The 8515-nt window shown below is 38.3% G+C and overlaps 1 pseudogene; it reads right to left on the minus strand.

Moving 5' to 3' along the window:
- Positions 1-2406: 2406 nt before the first annotated feature.
- On the minus strand, positions 2407-6744 carry LOC120289799 (annotated as a pseudogene).
- Positions 6745-8515: the final 1771 nt, after the last annotated feature.

Raw genomic sequence — 8515 nt, forward strand, 5'->3', positions numbered from 1 at the left:
TCGCCGGCGAAGTTTGTGATTTAAAATCACCCAGTTAGTTTATCTCTTCACTTCGTTGTATACTAGTGATTTTTTGCTTGTTAGAAAGCCTAGGATGGGAGGGATTAGCTTCCGATAGGTATTTCTGTTCATGGTTGTGGTCGCCGGAATGAGTGGTCGGAGTTGGGGGGTTGCCGGTGGGAGTGGATGACCGGCGGAGAGAGTCGGTTTGGCGGCCGTGAAGGCGCTGGCAGTCGCCGGCCGGAGCAATGGCGGGGCGTCGAGGCTGGTGATCCTGGTTCGGTGAGTGCAGGTGGAAAGAAAAACAGTGCAGGGAAAGAATGTAAAACAGGGAAAAGGACAAAAGAAAGAAGAAAAAGAAAAATAGGAAAATTTCAAAAAAAAAAATTCAAAATATATATCAAATATATATAAGTATTAAAAAAGGTTTTAATCCGACTCGGGTCGGGTCAACGGGCCGGATCTGGTAAACCCGGTCTGAACCCGTTCCCCGAATATAACAATAATAAAATTAATAATTAAAAAATCAATTAATTAAAAAATTCGAAACTCATAAAAATTAAAAAATTAAAAATTCAGAAAATGATATAAAATTTAAAAAACTTTAAAAATATTTAGAAAATTCGAAAATCAATAAAAAAAAACAGAGTTAGAGAAAATCGTTCAAAATATTTTAAAATATCTGAAAAAGTATATTAAAAAGTAAAAATTAATTAAAATTTTGAAAAAAATATTAAAATATTTTTAAAAATCATAAAATTAATAAAAAAATTATAAAATTCGGAAAATCCTAAAAAAAATCAGAAAAACCAAAAATCGTGAAAACTTAGAAAATCCAAAAGATTAATATAAAAAAATAAAATTTTAATTTGATTAAAAAATTAGAAAACCCTTAGAAATTAATTCCAAAATTTGGATAGTCCTTTAGGACTTTACAATAGGGTTCTCTATTGTGATTGTCTTTTTATCCCTAAGGATGATATTAGGATCCTTGCATGCTTTCATTCGCAATAGTAATTGATTGCACATTTCAATTTTTTGGTTATTACTTTCTTGCTCCATAATGATTAGGATGAACCTTAGTTTTTTTTTTTTTGGATAGGTCGCTATGGTGTCTGTTAGTAGGACATTAGTCTTAGGGTTAACGTAATGAAGTCCCAAGTCTATAATCTTTGGTTTTGTAAATAGTAAAATAGCCTTCCATATCTTACTTGGTTTCTATTTTCTAGCCAATTGAAAAAGCTAAGGATTACTCTTTAGTCAAAACTTGCATAGGCTTAATTGATTAAAATTTGAATGCTCGATGTTGCGCGAGGCATGAGTTTGGGAGAACTCAAGTTCGTAATTAATAGACTAAGCATGGAGACATCACTCTTGAAGACGTCTCTTTTAAGAACGCTTGCTCGGATCGTTATGCGAACAAATTTCACTAAACCTACTCACTAGAGGAAAGTGTTTACCCTTCAACGAGTTAGGTTGCGACATGACCATAACTAACTTTTCCTCTCTTTTTTTTTTTTTGGATCTAGGACCATAACTGACTTACTCCCATGATACATCGCATGAAAGTCCGCAAGTGACGAGCTAATTTGATGGGGAAGGCTGGTTCAAGAAAGATGCTTGTCCGCAAGATTACCTGTGTGATTGATGTAATTTCTGCAATAGTTAAATTGACAGCAAGTAATTCATGAATCTCACGGTGAAGTAAAATCAATGCATCATGCTCGAGCAAGATAATTGCAATTTGCAAAGTTTCCAAATTGGCACATCCACTAAATGATAATGCCTAGCTAATTACAAAGCCCTAGATAAATTTGGGATAGCATACCTCAACATTTGACTGATCCGAACACCGAAAATAACTAGTACTATTAGTGAAGGAACGAGTTTTCCTCCATTCTTTCTTTTGGTACCGATTGCCATGACAAATAGAGCAATATGACTCATAAAAGTAAGAGACAAAACACATCTTTACCACATCTCACTTGGTAAAAGTGGCTGGACGTCCGGAAATGTAATGACATCCGCGTTAATGTTTGACTTGTTAGATGGAAAAGCAGCATCATAAGATTTAGTTGCCTCACGGTTCTCTTGATTTTGCAAAATACCTAAAGGATTTTGGAGCTTCCCTATCCCCTCCAACTCCATTGCCACTTCTTTCATTGTAGGTCAATTCCTCCTATTCAAGTTTAGGCACCTTTTCGCTAGGCTGGCAACTGATGCAACCTCTTCCTTGTTACCTTCTTTCAAAACTTGAGCATCGACAATGTCAAACCAGCAATTCTCCTCCATCGAAATTATGAAATAGGTCACAAGGCTTCTTCCTTCTTGTTCCCTCAGCGAAGAAATTGGCTTTTGCCCCGTTAAGAGTTCAACAAGTACCACTCCAAAGCTGTATACATCACTTTAGCCAGTGAATTGAATTGATTGGAAATATTCGGGATCTAGATAGCCAAAAGTACCTTGTACCAACATGGTTACATGAGTTTGATCAAGGGAAACTGACTTGGAAGTACCAAAATCTGCCACTTTTGCTCGATATTTTTCATCTAAAAGAATATTGGTGGACTTTATGTCTCGATGATAAATGGGAATAGAGGCTGCTGAATGCAAGTAGAATAAGGCTCTTGCGATTTCAGTTGTAATCCGTAGCTGTGTGACCCACGAAACATGAAACTCTTCATTTGGGCATGCAAATATTGGTAAAAATCCCATTTGGTATGAACTCATACACTAAAAGCGGCACTTCCGTTTCCAAGCAACAACCCAATAACTTAACCACATTCCTATGGTTGATTTGTGAGAGAATGAGGACTTCATTTATGATCTGTTTGACTTTTCCCTCATCAATCACTTTTGATTTCTTAATCACGACTATTTTTCCATCTGTTAACATTCCCTTGTAAACGGTGCCCTGTTCACCTTGCTTGAGTATCCTATCATCATTGAAATTGTCGATGGCCTTCTCTAAATCCTTGGCATTGAACAATTTGCTTTTCTCGACGTTGCCTTCTGGTGAAGATTTCTCACTTTTCAACAAAAGGCCACCATTTGAAGTACTTCTCTTTGAGCTTAATTTCTTTTCTCTTCTTGATGTATTTGTACAACCTCCATGAGAAAAGACACAAAACTATTACCCCAAGGCTTACCCCAACCCTTGCATTCCAAAAATTTGAAGGGTAATAGTATTTAAAATGACCCCAGTTTGTCAAGAATCTATAGAGGCACTTATCATAAAATATTAAAGTGACTCTGAGTGAAAGTACATATGGAAGTGATTGACCTGACTCTCCTTTCATATGGATTTATCTTAACAACCATAACAAGTTAATTGGGAAAATTGCTTCAAAAGTCCTAAACCTTTTATATTTATACCAATTTAGTCCTAAATCATTTTACTTAGTGTCGATTTAGTCCTTTCCGGCCAATTTTGGCTAGATTTTGCTTATTGACGCCGGCCGGTGACGTGGCCTGATCGGTATTAACGTTGACAAAGTTTAGTAATATTTTTTTATTTTTGAATTTTTTTATTTTGATTTTCTTTTCTTTTTCCTTTTTTGTTTTTTCCTTCCCTCCTCCAGCCGATCATCGGACCTCGGCGATCGGCAAGAGGCAACAACCGCGTGGTTGACCTCGCGAGACCTCACCCTCACCGCCCGGCACGACGGTGGCCGCGAGGGCGGCCTCGCGTTGGGCGGCGAGGCTCGCCTCATTGGCCACCTCGCTAGTGGCTGTGAAGTTGAGTCTCACCGGCCATGGGCAAGGCTCGCCCTCGCTGAATCACGGCCTGGGTGGCGCTAGCGAAGCTCGCCCTCATCGAATCACGGCCTAGGCGGCGCCGGCTAGGGCAAGGTGGCCGGCGAGGTCTGGCAAGGTCAACCACGGAGTTAAATCCACGGAGTATCCTATCATCATTGAAATTGCCAGTGACCATCTCTAAATCCATGGAGTTAAATAGTATGCTTTCCTCGAAATTGCCTTCTGATGGAGATAATTCACTTTTCAACAAAGGGCCACCATTGCGTTTGAAGTACTTCTCTTTGTGCATGAGTTATTTTCTCTCCTTGATGTATTTGTACGACTTCCATGGAAGTAGTGCCCCAAGCCCAGCCCCAAGACCCGCATGGCAAAAGTTTGAGGGTGTAAAAGTGTCGAAAATGTCCTCTGCTTGTCAAGACTCTGAAGGCACTTATAATTAAGAATTTTAAGTGGCTCTGATTGAAAGGAAAACATTTGGAAGTTATTAACCTGACTCTCCTTTCACGTGGATTTATATTAACAACCATGAAAGTTAATTTGTCTCCAGGAATTTTGCAAACCATTGATGAAAGTGAAAATTTTCCTTAATAATATTTCCATTCAAATATGACGAGTATAAGTAAGAATCTTTGATATCTTTTGATAGATATGAAGTGTGATATTGCTAGTATAAACACCTAGAGGGGGGGTGAATAGGCGCACAAACAATTTGTCGATATACGGAAGCAATTCTTAACAAATTGAAATACGATCAAGGTAGGAAGAGAGAAATTGGAACACAGGATTTATAGTGGTTCAGCTTTTCCAAGCCTACGTCCACTCTTCCGCACTGACAGCCCACCGGCTGGATTTCACTATGATCAAAAGAGTAGTTACAGCACAGCTTTGCCTTGATTCCACAAAGTGTAGATGTACTGCCACACCTCCTCAAGGTCTCTCACAAATATAGACTCTCTTTTGTATACAAGTATTCGCTCAAAGAATTTATCTAAACAAATAGGAGCTTCAGACTTTGGAATTTTTCTATCGCGCACTTCCTCGAACAACTAAGGACGTCTTCCTTATATACTCCTTTATGCCATCATACCCGTTGGCACTTACCAAAGGAATTCCTCCAATCTACCCGTTGGACGGAATCAATTAGGATGATCATTCGAGCTATTAAAGGAACGTGTTGATAGCCCATCAATCTGTTCGCCCATACAATCAGGATCTCGGTTTCCATAAGTAGAACCTTCCAATAATATTTAGACAATCATCGAATCTTCAGTCATTGAATCAAATTTGATCAATCAAAGGATTCTGATACGTCTTCTCCAGCCATGAGATCTTCTCCAGATGATAAGGTTAAATCCTGAACAAAACATTCAGTTCGGGATAACCTTTCTTCAACGGATCAGTGACTGTCAATGAGGATAGACTTTGAGTCTTGAGACTGGCTGTCCGGAAGTCTTCAGACTTTAACTAACAGAGTCTGCAGACCTTCAGACTAGACTGACGGAAACGTTTTGTCAACTTCAAAACTCTTCACGAGGATTTCTCCAACAAAGTGACCATACTAAAAAAGTTCTAGTTTTTCCCTATCTATAAAAAATTATTATTATTGTGCAAAGAAAGTTTTGAGGTTGTTTAGATAGATACTGTTGATTGAAACTTACATATAATCATCAATAAGCTAATGGACAATCGTGTTAGAGCAAAGGGTAAGGCAAAACTATACTCAAAACCATGTAGGAGTCCAACACTCTAGGTTAAAAGATCTACCTACCAATAAGAGTAGCTGTTTGTACCAACCACGCATTCAAATCCACCCTGTTTGTTCACACAAGTCCCGGGGCACATTTTTGGATCTTCGCTTTATCTCCTTGAGTGAAATTCAAGACTATTAGGTCCCATTTCCTCAAAAGTCGTTAAATCCAAAGCTAAAAAAAAATATCATGCTTGTAACAAAAGGACTGTCTTGTTCTCCTTTGTTTCCAGTAAATTATTATTATTATCACAATTCATTTAGTTTTGTTTGAAAGTACATTTACTTTGTCTAATCTTGGCCGGATAAACAAGAAAGAGGGCAGATAAGCGTGTGATCACTAAACGGTGTGAATGCCTTCTTTTCAGAGAAAAATCTGGGAATGAACAAGCCACTTCTCTATATGGTGCCCTTAAACACAGAATGGGATAGAATAAGGTATGTTACCATGGCATTCTCCAATAAAATAGAAATTACCACCATATCCCCTTCCGCAATAGCACTGCGTAAATGGCATTTCACTTCCATACCAGTACAGGTCATAGAGGTCGTATGTGTTACAAGTGAAGGGCTTCGTATTACTCAATCTGGATATTGCATTATCTTGCCACATAAGCTCAAGTGCATCCTTGGTATAGTTTGGAATCCCCCATTCCAACACCACTGGAACTGTGTCATTCGATCTCAAACCATATAAAGTTAGACCACAATAACCATGATCTATCTGCTAGGAAAGCGTAATTGCGCCCTTGATGTCCACCTTCTTCCTTGAAATCCACACAAATACCCTGAAGGTTAAAGAGCAGCGTAGTCTAGCAGAATCCATCCCTCCCGGAGCAAGCACTACACTAGCTAGTTCTGGTGTTGGTTCCAGCATAGATTGACCTGCAACCGACAACAATTGATTCTATACTATTCACTGTCACGAGGGTGTTGCAACCGACTGATGTAAAGATGTTCTGTGTCTTCGAGAAGACAAATTTACTTCCTTCGAAGTTCATTAGCACACCAAGTCCTTCACCCTCGCAGCTTGCGTTTGAGTAAATTAATGGAAGACTGATGGCAATCATGCCGTTCATGAATGTCCGAATGGAGGGGAGTGATTTGTTGAGAACTCGCAATTTAATCTTGTTTAGTATGGCAACCGCGTTGTTTTCTGGCAGCCGATCTCGTACCAGTCCTCCAAGAAACACCCGGCTCCTATTCCAGAGGGGAAGGGAATGGTGATGCTCCCACATCTTTCAGAACAGTTAGGCCTTGCAAGTCCTGGTGCTCCTGATGCTTGTACCATGAGGGAAACCAGAAGCACGAGAATTCGAAACACCGAGCTCGATATGATTTTTACGTCTAGGATGTGCATGGACCTAAACGTATGGAGAAATGGGATATGGACTAAAGTCTCTTAATATTGTTATTTATGTGGAAGAGGGGAAGAATTCTGATGCACCGTACGCATAATTTTATTCCAGCTCTGCTACTTCCTAGTATCTCTGACGATGCTTCCTTGAAAATAGAAATTTCAAAGCTTGACACGTAGAGGACACCGGTTTAAGTAGCCAAGTGTGACTTTTCCAAATTGTCGGGGAGATGATTTTGTCATCATCTTTCTCATGAGAAAGACACGGAGAGTTACCAAGCTAGATGAGGTTTTGGGATGGCCCCAGTTAAGCACATTTTAATTAATACATCTATTCCTTTCCTTACTGACTTAAATTGTTTCATGTACGCATCAGTTAGTTTTTAATTTATCCTAGGACCAAAAATGTATGAAACTTTCCTCTTCCACGCTAGATTAAACAGTCTTTGCTTATTGTCACAAGATATCACTTTTCAATGCCAATCTCTTTGCTTAGTATTGACTAGCTTGGTCGCTTACGGTTCCTGATTCAACATGAGCATGGTCTTTCTGTAAATTCTGAATATTAGTCTGAGTTTAGCTCTGTTTAGGTTATTCATTAAATCAATTTCTGAGTTTAACCTCGTTTAGAGGCCTTTCCCGATGAATGAGTGAGCAGTTGGGCATTGAGTAAATTAAAGGAAATTATTGCTAATCATCCCCATCCGTGCTTCCAGGGGAAGTGAAATGCTGAGCAATTGTAATCCAATCTTATTTAAATATAGGATCCGTGTCTCCATAATTTTGCCACTCTTCTGGGAATTTCCCGTTATTTTTTGGGATTTTTTCCAAAAAAAAAAAAAAAAAAAAAAACTTAAGAAATCAACATAATGAGATTCGAAGATTTTTTCTTTTGTTCCCATTGAAATGTCTCCTTTCAGAGTCATTTTCAGAATGGAGTTTGAAGACACGTTTTTTGGTGCCACATTAGGACAAGGCTCGAAAGGTAGTGAGAAATGGGGATATTTCGAAAACTATAGTTTATGGAGTTAGAAAAATCGTAAAGTTCAAGGCAACTGCATCGCACAGGTGATCTTTGACCGGCAGTTGAGGCATTAAGGCCATTGCAGTTGTGGGATCGGCGAAGAGTCCAAAGTAAATCGCTTTCCAGAGTCAAATTATTCACTGAGTCCAGCAGAACAATGTGTTTTGACTTCGGAACCTGATCCCCGGAAATCAATCTGATTGAAAGATGTAAATCGTTTTGTTAAACTGAATCTAAGAAATCGCAATGTCTCTCTTTTTTATTTGCATTAGAATTCATCTAAAAGGAAATAATCATGTGATATATATACAAAGACGTGAATTTGGTCTTGCGAAATCTTTGTTTCTTTCAATTTTCCACAAGTGTTTGGCAAAGAAAAGAGCAATAAATCCAATTTTCAACTTAGACTGCTAAGATTGGACATTTTCAAAGGCCTACGATGCACATCTCCCATGATCTATGATAGAGATAAATTACGAAGGTGCAATCAAATCTTAAAAATTTCAAAAAAGTACAATTAAATCCTAAAACTTATTAAATTCCTATAATGAAGTACTTATGTTAATTGCATTCAATTTAATTAATAGAAAATATTAAGGTGGTCGTTTTTTTTATTACTTTCTTAACA

The sequence above is a fragment of the Eucalyptus grandis genome, chromosome 11 (assembly GCF_016545825.1).
Source record: "Eucalyptus grandis isolate ANBG69807.140 chromosome 11, ASM1654582v1, whole genome shotgun sequence".
Classification (NCBI taxonomy): Eukaryota; Viridiplantae; Streptophyta; class Magnoliopsida; order Myrtales; family Myrtaceae; genus Eucalyptus; species Eucalyptus grandis.